Below are 13133 nucleotides of genomic sequence, written 5' to 3'. Positions count from 1 at the left end.
GCCACCTGGGAGACACACCAAACATGTGGAAGAAGGTGCTCTGGTCAGATGAAACCAAAATCAAACTTTTTGGCAACAATGCAAAACGTTATGTTTGGCGTAAAAGCAACACAGCTCATCACCCTGAACACACCATCCCCACTGTCAAACATGGTGGTGGCAGCATCATGGTTTGGGCCTGCTTTTCTTCAGCAGGGACAGGGAAGATGGTTAAAATTGATGAGAAGATGGATGGAGCCAATTACAGGACCATTCTGGAAGAAAACTTAATGGAGTCTGCAAAAGACCTGAGACTGGGACGGAGATTTGTCTTCCAACAAGATAATAATCCAAAACATGAAGCAAAATCTACAATGGAATGGTTCACAAATAAACATATCCAGGTGTTAGAATGGCCAAGTCAAAGTCTAGACCTGAATCCAATCAAGAATCTGTGGAACGAACTGAAAACTGCTGTTCACAAATGCTCTCCATCCAACCTCACTGAGCTCCAGCTGTTTTGCAAGGAGGAATGGGCAAAAATTTCAGTCTGTCGATGTGCAAAACTGATAGAGACATACCCAAGCGACTTACAGCTGTAATCGCAGCAAAAGGTGGCGCTACAAAGTATTAACTTAAGGGGGCTGAATAATTTTGCACGCCCAATTTTTCAGTTTTTTATTTGTTAAAAAAGTTTGAAATATCCAATAAATTTCGTCCCACTTTATGATTGTGTCCCACTTGTTGCTAATTCTTCACAAAAAATTACAGTTTTATATATATATATATTTTCATTTCATATATATGGCAAAAGGTCGAAAAGTTCAATGGGGCCAAATACTTTCGCAATGCACTGTGTATATATATATATATATATATATATATATATATATATATATATATATATAATATATATATATATATATATATATATATATATATATATACAGCCCTCAAATTTTACACTCGCCTGCTCGCATTTTGCGAGTGGAAAATTATGTAGGGCGAGCTCCGGGAGCGAGAGGAGAGGAAAGCCGGCCACCTGACGGACTGAAAAATGTGTGCGGATCATCCAACTGTAACAGCTTGTAATTGCCGGGGGCTCGCTGACACACACAGTCCCGGCTCCTAGCCCGGCTTCTTTGATGGACAGAACACCTGGCCAACCAGGACGTGTGACGTCTATCAAAGAAGCCGGGCTAGGAGGTGGGACTGTGTGTGTCAGCGAGCGCCCGGCAATTACAAGCTGTTACAGTTGGATGATCCGCGCTCTGACACTGGCATAGGGGTTATCTCGCGCCGATCATCTCTTCCACTTAAGGCCAGCTTGCTCCCTCCATCTGTGCTGCTCTGCTCCCGGGGGCTGGAAGAAGGTGAGTGCCCGAAGATTGAGCAAAGATCAATTCCTCTATATGCAGCCGCCCTATCCCCATCCTATCCAACTTCTTTTTTTTTTGCTGGCCCCCTAGTGCTGTACAGCCCCCCTCTCCAGCCCCTTAGTGCTCTTCAGCCCCCCCCCCTCCAGCCCTCCCCAGTTCTCTTCAGCCCCCCCTCCAGCCCTCCCCAGTTCTCTTCAGCCCCCCCCCCTCCAGCCCTCCCCAGTTCTCTTCAGCCCTCCCCAGTTCTCTTCAGCCCCCCCTCCAGCCCTCCCCAGTGCTGTTCAGCCCCCCTCCATCCCTCCCCAGTGCTCTTCAGCCCCCTCTCAAGCCCCTCAGTGCTCTTCAGCCCCCCCAGTGCTCTTCAGCCCCCCCCCCCAGTGCTCTTCAGCCCCCCCTCCAGCCCTCCCAGTGCTCTTCAGCCCCCCCCCTCCAGCCCTCCCCAGTGCTCTTCAGCCCCCCTCCAGCCCTCCCCAGTGCTCTTCAGCCCTCCCCTAGTGCTCTTCAGCCCCCCCTCCAGCCCTCCCCAGTGCTCTTCAGCCCCCCAGTGCTCTTCAGCCCCCCCTCCAGCCCTCCCCAGTGCTCTTCAGCCCTCCCCAGTTCTCTTCAGCCCCCCCCCTCCAGCCCTCCCCAGTGCTCTTCAGCCCCCCCTCCAGCCCTCCCCAGTTCTCTTCAGCCCCCTCCTCCAGCCCTCCCCAGAGCTCTTCAGCCCCCCCCCAGCCCTCCCCAGTGCTCTTCAGCCCCCCCCCAGCCCTCCCCAGTGCTCCTCAGCCCCCCCTCCAGCCCTCCCCAGTACTCTTCAGCCCCCCCTCCAGCCCTCCCCAGTGCTCTTCAGCCCTCCCCCAGTGCTCTTCAGCCCCCCCACCAGCCCTCCCCAGTGCTCTTCAGCCCCCCCAGTGCTCTTCAGCCCCCCCCTCCAGCCCTCCCCAGTGCTCTTCAGCCCCCATCCCTCCAGCCCTCCCCAGTTCTCTTCAACCCCCCCCCCCCTCCAGCCCTCCCCAGTGCTCTTAAGCCCCCCTCCAGCTCTCCCCAGTGCTCTTCAGCCCCCCCTCCAGCCCTCCCCAGTGCTCTTCAGCCCCCCCCTCCAGCCCTCCCCAGTGCTCTTCAGCCCCCCCCTCCAGCCCTCCCCAGTGCTCTTCAGCCCCCCCTCCAGCCCTCCCCAGTGCTCTTAAGCCCCCACCCTCCAGACCCTTGATGGGCACTGATGAGGCTGCACTGATGGGCACTGAAAACATTGTTATTAATATTTATTTTTGTAACTTCTGCATTAATGCAAAACCATTTAACTGTGTAATTTTATGAGGGCGTGTTTAGGGGCGGAATTAGGGGCGGGGCAGGGTAGGAGTTGGGTGGGGCAACTGGTGGCGAGTAACCCTGAAGGCCTGGCTAGTAGCTCAGGACTTTAAATTTTGAGCCCTGTATATACTGTATATATATATATGTCATTATCCACATTATTTATACTATGCTTGTTCTATGTTTTTGGGGATACATCTATCTCTCATCAAGTTTAGATTTAAAGCCACTTATCTTATATATGGAGCTCTGTTATGATGTTCTATATTTATATACTTATAGTAAATTTTTTGAATCTTCCAATGTTTTAGCGTTGTGTATGTACTGTCTTTGGCTAGACTTGGGTCCTTGTGATTTGCACAGCTCCTTATCTGCCCGTTGGGTCATTTCGCCTGAGCAGCAGCCTTTACAGCACAGTGATCTGTTAACAGATGCCTCAGAGCACTGATTTGTCTGCTTTTTTAGTTAAGAATGGATGACACTATCTGTTGTCAGTCCTGAATGGATACGTGAGTATTGCAATATGAAAAGAATACCTAAAAAGGCATTGTTCGGAGAGCGATTGTCACTGGGCGAATTAAGCAATTAACCCTTTATCTGCCACCACCCACTTTGCAAAAACTCGTAATTTTAGCAATACCAATTATGATTTTAGAATAATCGTCTGTAACACACACTGTCACCACAGACAGTTAAGTTCAGAGGATTTATTCTATACAGTAACAATCTTCAAGAGACAGGTTATTTGTTAGCTTGCATTAGGTGCTTAGGGACAAGGTTAACACTTTTGAAAATAAGGTTTTAATAATGAAAAGGTCAAAGTTGGTGCAAATAAAATATTTACAGAAAAAGGTGGTTCAAAGAAATAGAGACACAATTCAGCAATTAGAAAAAGAAGGTAGAATTGAGGAGTAAGAATACTTGCAGTCAATGTCCTGGGTGTTACCAGAGTTCATTAGATGAGCCAGGTGTGATCGGTTCTCATACTTGATAGATGTTCCTTCTCTGATGTTACCATGAGAACTCATCAGTGGTTAGGGGTCTCTCTTCTTCTTTGGGATCAAAAGGGTGTTGACAGATGCCCCTGACCAATTAAAACAGAGTGGCCGTGGGCTGTCCTGGGGTTATGACCGTATCAGGACCCTCCTCTTTGGACAGTTTTATACCACTATTCATATCTTGAAGTATGTATTGGTTACATTCTTTAAACTGATAGTTTATCATTCAGCATGTAATTTCGCACCCAGGGATACCAAACACAGAATATCTCAGATAAACATGTCACTCAGGCAATATCTGACAGCTATCTTCTATTCTATATGTGATAGGTGTCAGGGCTTACCTTTGTTGGAGTCTGTAACACAGAGATGTACACTCACCCTTGCAAATATCCACAGTCCAAGGTGACCAGGTAAAGAAGCCACCTGGGCTGCGAATCTGTGTACGGGGGCTTGGCAGGAAAGGTGCTCCAAAAAAGCAGGACCGGCAGGAATACAATGGAAGGGAACGCCAGGAATAACTGTAGTAACTGGATGACACAAGTCCGGATAAGGATCAGGAGATGGGAGGAAGATAAGGTCGCAGAATCAACATGGAGCAAAGGCACGGACAGAAGCCGAAGTCAGTCTGGAACACAGGAACTAAGTCTATCAAACAGGAACAATGAATGGACACTGCTCTCAGGGAGAGGCAGTGTTTTATACCTTGCTTAAATGAGCAATTAGCTTCAGGTGGACAATAAGAGACAGGAGTATACACAGGTAAAGTCCAGCCCCCTAGTGCTGCAGGCAAAGTCAGATAAACAAGACTGGATCCACACAAGCTGAAGTGTGCCTCAGAGGTAGGATAACAGGACAGAACATCAAAGTACCCAGGTTCAAATCCTGTGTCAGGTACTTAACCTGACACAGGATTTGTCGCGGCCGCCTGCAGCGATGGATCGTGACATTGCGGCGCTCCTCTCTGACGCGTTTCCTCCTACGACGGACGTCGACTGAGACAGGAGATGGCACGCAATGTCACTTCCGCCCTTTTATTTGAACACTACAAGAAAGACTTCCGGTGTCTGCAGAGCAAGTACTGCTAGGTTGTAAGTTGAATTTGAAAATAAAACTTCATATCAACGAGTCAGATGTGCAAATATGCTGGATTCTGACATTAAAATCTACTAGTTAAAACTGGTAGTGCCAATAAAATCTGGAATAAAAAATAAAAAACAGCACTACTAGTTAGACATCCGGAAGTGAATCTTCTTAAATATACCTCCGATGTTAGGTACACAAATACATGATAAAAACCATAATAGAACCTATTAACATGGAATAAATATTAAAAAGATTCAATTGAAAAGTAATAGATTTATCTGATACCCAAGGAAATCTTCCAAACCAACTCCGTTCTGGGTATGTAATGTAACCAATGGAGTGGGGGTATATCGATAAATTATGTATGATAGGTTAAATGTTAGGTCAATATTAGACCCTGAGTTGCTAGAATGGTTCCAGTTTTCTAACGGGGCAGGCATGAGTCTCCTCAATTTCCTTATCGACAGGAAAAGAAGAAAAGTAATTAGACTCAACAAAGAAATTCTAGAAATTAAGGAGCAACTTACACCACTAATGCAACAACAAGCATATAAAGTATATAATCAAGAACTTAGGGAGATTATGGCTATGGAAGAAGTTGAACAGAAAGCCAAAAAGAGGAAAAAATATTTTTGAGATTTAGAGGATTATCCTGAAGCTAAAGTTTTTAAGTGGCAGCTGCACCTTGAAGGGGAAGAAACAACTGACACCATTGCACAGGAACCCTCTAGTGAGAACACAATAGAGGACAGAGTTAGGCAAGTAGGCTTTGTAGAGCCCAAGGCAATGCCTAAAAGAGATGTAACCCTACAGAATCCATCGAGAGGTCAATCTGATGCAGCTCATACATCAAGAACTTCACATAATAACACTAGTATCAAGAATTTGAAACCGTTAAAAGAACAACAATCGCAACCACCTAATGGAGGAAAACCAAGGTGGGAAAATAAAAAGAAGAAAAAATCTGACACTTGGGGTTACGATTATTCCAACCAGACACAACATAGAAGAGATCTATCCTATGATAGGAATCAGAGGAGGTCTAGGTCTAGATCTCCCAGGAGAGGTTCCTTTGATTAGACTGGGTACTACTCTGATTCTCCTCATACACCTAGGAACCCCAGATATTCCACTCAAAATCGGTATGAATCCCTACGATATGAAGATCGGGGAGAGGAAGAAGATAACTTTGGATATCAGAGAGACATACCACAGACTCCTATTAACTCTAAACCCAAGAGTTTTTTTAGGACAGGGCCCAGTGAAGGGCAAAAGAAAAAAAACAAGGAGGAGCTGCAGGTGGGGCTCAGCCAGGAAAAAAGAGCAAATAGACGCACCTGGAATTTTCAATTTAAGCGGCATTGCTCTCACTGAATCTGAAAAACAGACTTTGAACAAAGGCCTGAAATATGCCCCACAAAAACCGCTTAATAAATTCCAGACTTTCGTGGATGTGCATAAATACATTCGAAAACTAAATATTAAGAGGCATTTTCTATCAAAAGCCAAAGAAAGGAACTATGTTTCCTATAACCAAACCTCCTGCATCCCTACCAACCTAAGAAATGCCTCCTTGTTTAATCCAGGGGGCACTCTTAGTAATCATGTCGTGGTGTTTAAGGAAGTTGTATTGAAAGAACTAGAAGAAAATAAACTTCAGTTCAAGCCCCAGAGAGACCTCTCTAAAGGTATTAAGACCCTGTGTGACAACAAGGACTTAATTATCTGCCCTGCGGACAAAGGAAGTGGGACAGTGCTCCTTAAGAGGGAAGACTATCTGGAGGAGATGAAAAATCTCCTCTCCGATAGGGAGACGTACGAAATACTGAAAAGAGACCCGACTCCCTCTTAAAAGAAAGTTAGAATAAATTGTTCATAAAGGCCATACTGAAGGTATTATTAATGATAAAGAAAAAGAATTTCTGGTTTCTTTGGCACCTCGAATACCCATTATATATTACCTTCCCAAGGTGCACAAAAGTTTATTTAAACAACCAGGCAGGCCGATTGTAAGCGGAATAGATTCCGTGACCTCAAGAATCGGCAAATACATTGATTTTTTCTTACAACCCCTTGTGCAAGATACACCAGCTTATCTTAAAGACACCTCCCAGTGCATAGATGAGATAATCCAATTAGAAATGGAAGGCAATGTGTTTCTGGTCACGGCAGATATCACATCATTGTATACGGTCATTCCACATGACCTAGGATACAAAGTGGTTAGTGTGTTCCTTGATCAAGCTCATGAAATCCCTTTAAAACAGAAGAAATTTATTTTGGAGTTACTTATGTTTGGGATGGAACACAACTATTTCTTTTTTGGCAATGAGTTTTATCTTCAATGAAGAGGTGTGGCGATGGGAGCCAAATTTGCCCCCAGTCTTGCCAACCTCTTCGTGGCACTATGGGAGGATAGAAACATTTTTTCTGATAAAATTCCGGAGCTAGCATTTTGGCGTCGCTATATAGATGATGTCCTCTTCATTTGGAGGGAGAATGAGGAATCATTACATCTATTTATGCGAAATCTGAATAAGAATAGCTGGGGTATCAGATTCACATATGACTGGAGCACAACATCAGTCAACTATCTAGATCTAGTGATTTCTAGAGGAGGGGTCCGTTTTTACACTAAGGCCTATCAGAAGCCTACAGATAGAAACGGCTTCATTTCCCTAGACAGCTGCCACCATCCTTCGTGGCTGAAGGCCATACCTAAGGGCCAGTTGAGGAGGATACGGAGAAATTGTTCAGAAGTCACTGATTTTCAAATACAGGCCCAAGTGTTGAAACAAAGATTTGTGGAAAAAGGGTACGAACCTTTATCACGAGAATGAAATTAAAAATATGGAACAGCACACACAAGAAGAACTTGTTATCCCTCGGAAAAATGAGACATGAGGAAACAACTTTAATTTTGCATTTCTTACACAATTCTCCAGTCAGTACAGATGGCTGAACCATGTGTTTCGCAAACATTGGGGAATACTACTGGAAGATAAAGTGTTAGGATCAGTCCTTCCTAAAGAGCCTAAGATGATCTACAGAAAAGCAAAGAACCTGAAAGAGATCATAGCACGTACCCCTGTAGAAAGACCACTTAATCCTATTATATTTCCCAATATGAAGGGTTATTTCCCATGCAGGAAATGTAATCTATGCAGAAATGCCCAAACTCAAAAAACCAAAACCTTCAAGTCCACAGTGACAGGCGCCGAATATCCAATCAAGGATTTCATCACCTGTCACACTAAAGGAGTAGTGTACCTACTTAACTGTAGCTGCAAACAACAGTATGTGGGCACAACCATCAGAACAGCCAATATTAGGATAGGAGAACATCTGGCCAATATTCGTAAGGGATTTCCAGGACATAGTTTGTCCCAACATTTCGATTCACACCACAATAAGAGCCATGTGGATCTTGAGGTGATTGTAATCGAAAAATACAACGCACATTGGATTGGCAGCAATCTTAAGAGGTCCATATCCAGAAGGGAAACCTTCTGGATCTATGAGCTCAGATGCTCCCGCCCCCTCGGACACAACGTTGAATGGGACATAAATTCATTTATTAATAATGGTTGACATAAGTCATATTTTCTCAGTCCCTCCTTTCCTCCTTTTTCTGTTTTATGCATTAGAGATGGTATTTTAAATGGTTTTATTATGTGTTATTCTAATATTGACCTGACATTTAACCTATCATACATAATTTATCGATATACCCCCACTCCATTGGTTACATTACATACCCAGAACGGATTTGGTTTGGAAGATTTCCTTGGGTATCAGATAAATCTATTACTTTTCAATTGAATCTTTTTAATATTTATTCCATGTTAATAGGTTCTATTATGGTTTTTATCATGTATTTGTGTACCTAACATCGGAGGTATATTTAAGAAGATTCACTTCCGGATGTCCAACTAGTAGTGCTGTTTTTTATTTTTTATTCCAGATTTTATTGGCATTACCAGTTTTAACTAGTAGATTTTAATGTCAGAATCCAGCATATTTGCACATCTGACTCGTTGATATGAAGTTTTATTTTCAAATTCAACTTACAACCTAGCAGTACTTGCTCTGCAGACACCGGAAGTCTTTCTTGTAGTGTTCAAATAAAAGGGCGGAAGTGACATTGCGTGCCATCTCCTGTCTCAGTCGACGTCCGTCGTAGGAGGAAACGCGTCAGAGAGGAGCGCCGCAACGTCACGCTCCATCGCCGCGGACCGCGCTGCAGGCGGCCGCGGCTTCCTAATCGATATCTCCGGTATACACACCGCTTTCTGCATCATTCCAGCTGACGCATTGTAAGTGTGATACTTTATTTAATAAAATATTGGTTGAAGATTTTACACAGCAGTTTTTTTATTTTCATACCAGGGAGATTCATCATAGCAACCAGAGCAAAACAGATCCTAAGACCTTGAGGAAATAGAAGAGGTTTTTCATACAGGTGGATTTTCTTGCACAGTTTTATTACAATTCTGGTAAGAGGCTGACCTACTCCCCCCTAAATTGGGAGAAGTTTGTGGGAACTTTCTCTTTCTTTCCCTGGGCCACACTACCATTGGATCTGATAATACATACGCCCTTGTATTATCCCATCTGGTAAGGGGCTTATTCACTCACGGTGGAGGTCTTCGCTGCACCCATCTATTGTGTTGAGTTTTGCACCTTGGAGATACATCACATGCATGTTGGATCTAAATGGACTTTACATTCATTTATGGACTTATTGCCTTGATCCACTATTGATTTTGTTTGTATCATTGTTCACCTTTGTTCATTTTTGTTGAGCACACGTCATTCACCATTTGGTTTTTGGTTTTTGGCTTGTTTGTTATAGAGGACCTGGTCCTCCTTAAGTTGTATTTATCAATATTCACATTGCTTTATCCATTTATTCATACATAATAGATATTAGTTAATAGATTAGCGCACCTGATATCCACCATTCAGCTTGTATTTATTTTCTACGGTAGCAGCTTTTCTATAATTTTTTCAGCGCACTTTTTTTCTTATCAGGTTCTGCTATGTAGGACTGTTGATCTCTGTTCTTACACCTCAAGCCACATCCAATCACAGTTAGAAGTACGCCCCTAGGGACACACTTAACCCCTCCCTCTCAAAAAAAAGTTAACTCCTTCACTGCCAGTGTCATTTTTACAGTAACAGTGCATATGTATTGCACTGATTACTGTAGAAATGACACTGGTAACCCCAAAAGTGTAAAAAATGTCAGTCAAGGGTCTGATCTGTCCGCCGCAATGTCGCAGTCCCGCAAAAAAAAAAAAAATCGCAGATCGCCGCCATTACTCGTTAAAAAAAAAAACAACAGGGGCGTGACCAGATGTGAAGCGGACCAGACGTGCCTGCCTGGAGCTCCGGGGACCCTGATCAATCCTCCTTATTACACATCCTGAACCCCGTTTTTTCCTGCCCGTACCGGACTGGTAGAGGGTCGGGACGTCTGTGGGCTGCATCTGAAATGCCTGGGAAGTCCAAATCTGCGGCCGCCGATGCGAAGCAGACGCCAGCTCCCCCGCCGGCGGTGCCTCCGGACGCCATCTTGGAAGGCCTGCGCGCTCTGCTCACCAGCATGGAGCTCCCGGCGGACTCGGCTGCGGTTCCATCTACATCCATACTGGGCCAGGCAAGTGACACAGCTACAATCTTATCTGCTATTGAGCAGAGTAAGACCTCCTTACTGGCCAGGATTGACCATTTGGCGGAGGAGTGTAACTTTATCCGGGCGGACTTGGATAAGATCCGGGGGAGACTCACGGACACTGAGCAGCATATCTCCTCGGCTGAGGACCTCACTGTCCAGCATTCTGTTTCCCTGTCCTCCCTACAGCACACGGTTCAGATGCTGTTAGCGAAGGCGGATGATGCTGAGAACCGCCAGAGATGGAATAATGTGCGGGTGCTGGGCCTGCCTGAAGGGGCTGAAGGGGATAGGCCTGCTGACTTTGCTGAACTGTTTTTCAAGAACCTCCTCTCTGTGCCATGGCTGACCGCATTAAAGTACTGTCTTGGAATGTGCGTGGCCTCAATAGTAAATTTAAACGTGCTCTTTTATTTAAATATCTCCAGTCCTCTAAGCCGCAGGTGGTCTTCCTCCAGGAGACCCATCTGACGGGGAGTGCTATACTGGCCCTCCGCAGGCGCTGGGTGTGTCAGGCCTTCCACGCCACCTACTCCAATTATGCAAGGGGGGTCTCGATTTTGGTGCATAGGGCCTTGCCCTATCGTGTTGAGAGGGTCATTACGGACCCCAAGGGTCAATATGTTATTCTGGCTCTTGAGATTGCGGGTAAATTATTTGTATTTGTCAATGTGTATGTCCCCCCTCCTTTTTCTAGTGCTGTTTTATACCACATCTATGATCGTCTGGCCGAATTCTCGACCCAGCGCATCTTTGTGGCTGGGGATTTTAACAACATCCTGGATGGTGACTTGGACACCTCGAATCTGAACCGTCAATCCTGCTCGGAGCTGCACACTTGGGCCTCGACCCTACAGCTCACGGAACTGTGGAGGTGGAAACACCCGCAGGACCGGTTCTATTCCCACGTGTCCTCGTCGCATCGCTCTGGCTCCCGTATTGATTTAGCGTTCTGCTCTCCCTCAGTCCTGCCGTTTGTGCAATCGGATGGCTACCTGCCCTCCGGTCTCTTGGATCACTCGCCGCTTGAGATTCAATTGCGGTTGGGGGACCCGGGGGAGCGGGGCGGCTGGAGGTTGGGCTGTGGGTGGCTTCAGAACCAGCGGGTGATGGAGGGGGTGTCTGGTAAAATTGCCCAATACTGGGAGGTCAACGACCTCACTGCCTCCGCCTTGGTGTGTTGGGATGCATTCAAGGCCACGGTCCGTGGCGACTATATTTCTGCTATTAAGTCTGCGCGGGTGGAGTGCGCCTCGGTGAGGACGGAATTGGAGGCGGCGGTGACGGAGTCCGAGGCTGAGTTTGCCTCGGATCCCTCCTCTGAGGCATACTCCTCCATGGCGCAGGCTCGGAGAGCCCTACACTTGCATGTATCATCGGCTGCTGAGGCGGAGTTGGGTTCGCTACGGGCCAGAATATTTGAGTCCGGGGACAAAAATGGCAGACTTTTGGCCAATCTGTCTGCGGACTCTAGATTCCAAACGGTGGTCCCGGTTATACAATTTGCTGATGGCAGTGTCCTTCGGGATCCTGCTGATATTCTCTTGGAATTCCACAATTTCTATGAACGTGTATATAGGGCAGGCCCTCCCCCGCCGGGGGGCAGGGACTTGGGGTCTCTTGGGGAGTTGGCCCTGCCTACTCTGGCTCCGGAGGATGCCGCTCTCCTGGAGGCAGAGTTCACGCTGGAGGAGGTTGAGCAGGCTATTCGCTCCCTCCCCCCCCCGGGAAGACCCCTGGTCCTGACGGCCTGCTGGGGGATTGGTATAGAAGGTACATTTCTGAACTAGCTCCTAGGCTTTTGAAGACCTACGCCTCCTGCCTAGAAGCGGGGGCTCTCCCGGAGTCTATGTCTCTTGCACACATAGTCTTGATCCTCAAACCCGGGAAAGACCCCACCCTATGCTCAGCCTACAGGCCCATCTCCCTTCTGAATTATGACCTAAAAATACTTACAAAGCTACTAGCTACCAGGTTGATGAAGGTCCTTCCCTACTTGATCAATATAGATCAGACTGGTTTTATGCCAGGCAAATCCACTGATATCAACATACGTAGAGTGTATACACATCTGCAGGTCCCGGCGGAGGCTCAGGGTACACGAGTGATGGTGGCGCTTGATTTAGAAAAGGCGTTTGACTCAGTAGACTGGTCCTATATGATGATGGTGCTGGAGACGTTTGGCTTCTGTAAATGGGTTGCCAAGCTATACGCCCACCCCTGTGCTCAAATTAAGTTGGGGGGGAGGCTGTCGTGTCCCTTTTCGATCGCGCGGGGCACTCGTCAGGGGTGCCCGCTCTCGCCTGCCTTTTTTTCCTTGGCTGTTGAGCCCCTGGCGGCGGCTGTTCGCGGTTCCGGGGCGGTCGGGGGGATCCGGGTGGGGTCCTTGGAGGAAAAGTTAGCACTTTATGCTGATGACATTTTCCTGTTCCTCCGGGACCCCGGCCGGTCGCTCCGTTCGGCCCTGGATCTGCTGGCGGCCTTCTCCAATCTGTCTGGCTTGCGAGTGAACTGGGACAAGTCGCTTATTCTTCCGATAGACGTGGGGGCCCGGGCCCACGCGGACCCGTCCCTGCCCCTGTGTTGGACCGATAGGCTTAAATATCTGGGCATAGTGATTTCCCCTAACATTCGGGACTTTTGCGACCTAAATTTGACCCCCCTTCTGTTGAAATTCGGGACCAAACTGCGCTCCTGGACTAATCTCCCCCTGACCCTGAT

Source organism: Pelophylax lessonae (assembly GCF_965119305.1).
Source record: "Pelophylax lessonae genome assembly, chromosome: 2".
NCBI lineage: Eukaryota > Metazoa > Chordata > Amphibia > Anura > Ranidae > Pelophylax > Pelophylax lessonae.
This window is presented reverse-complemented; position numbering follows the sequence as displayed.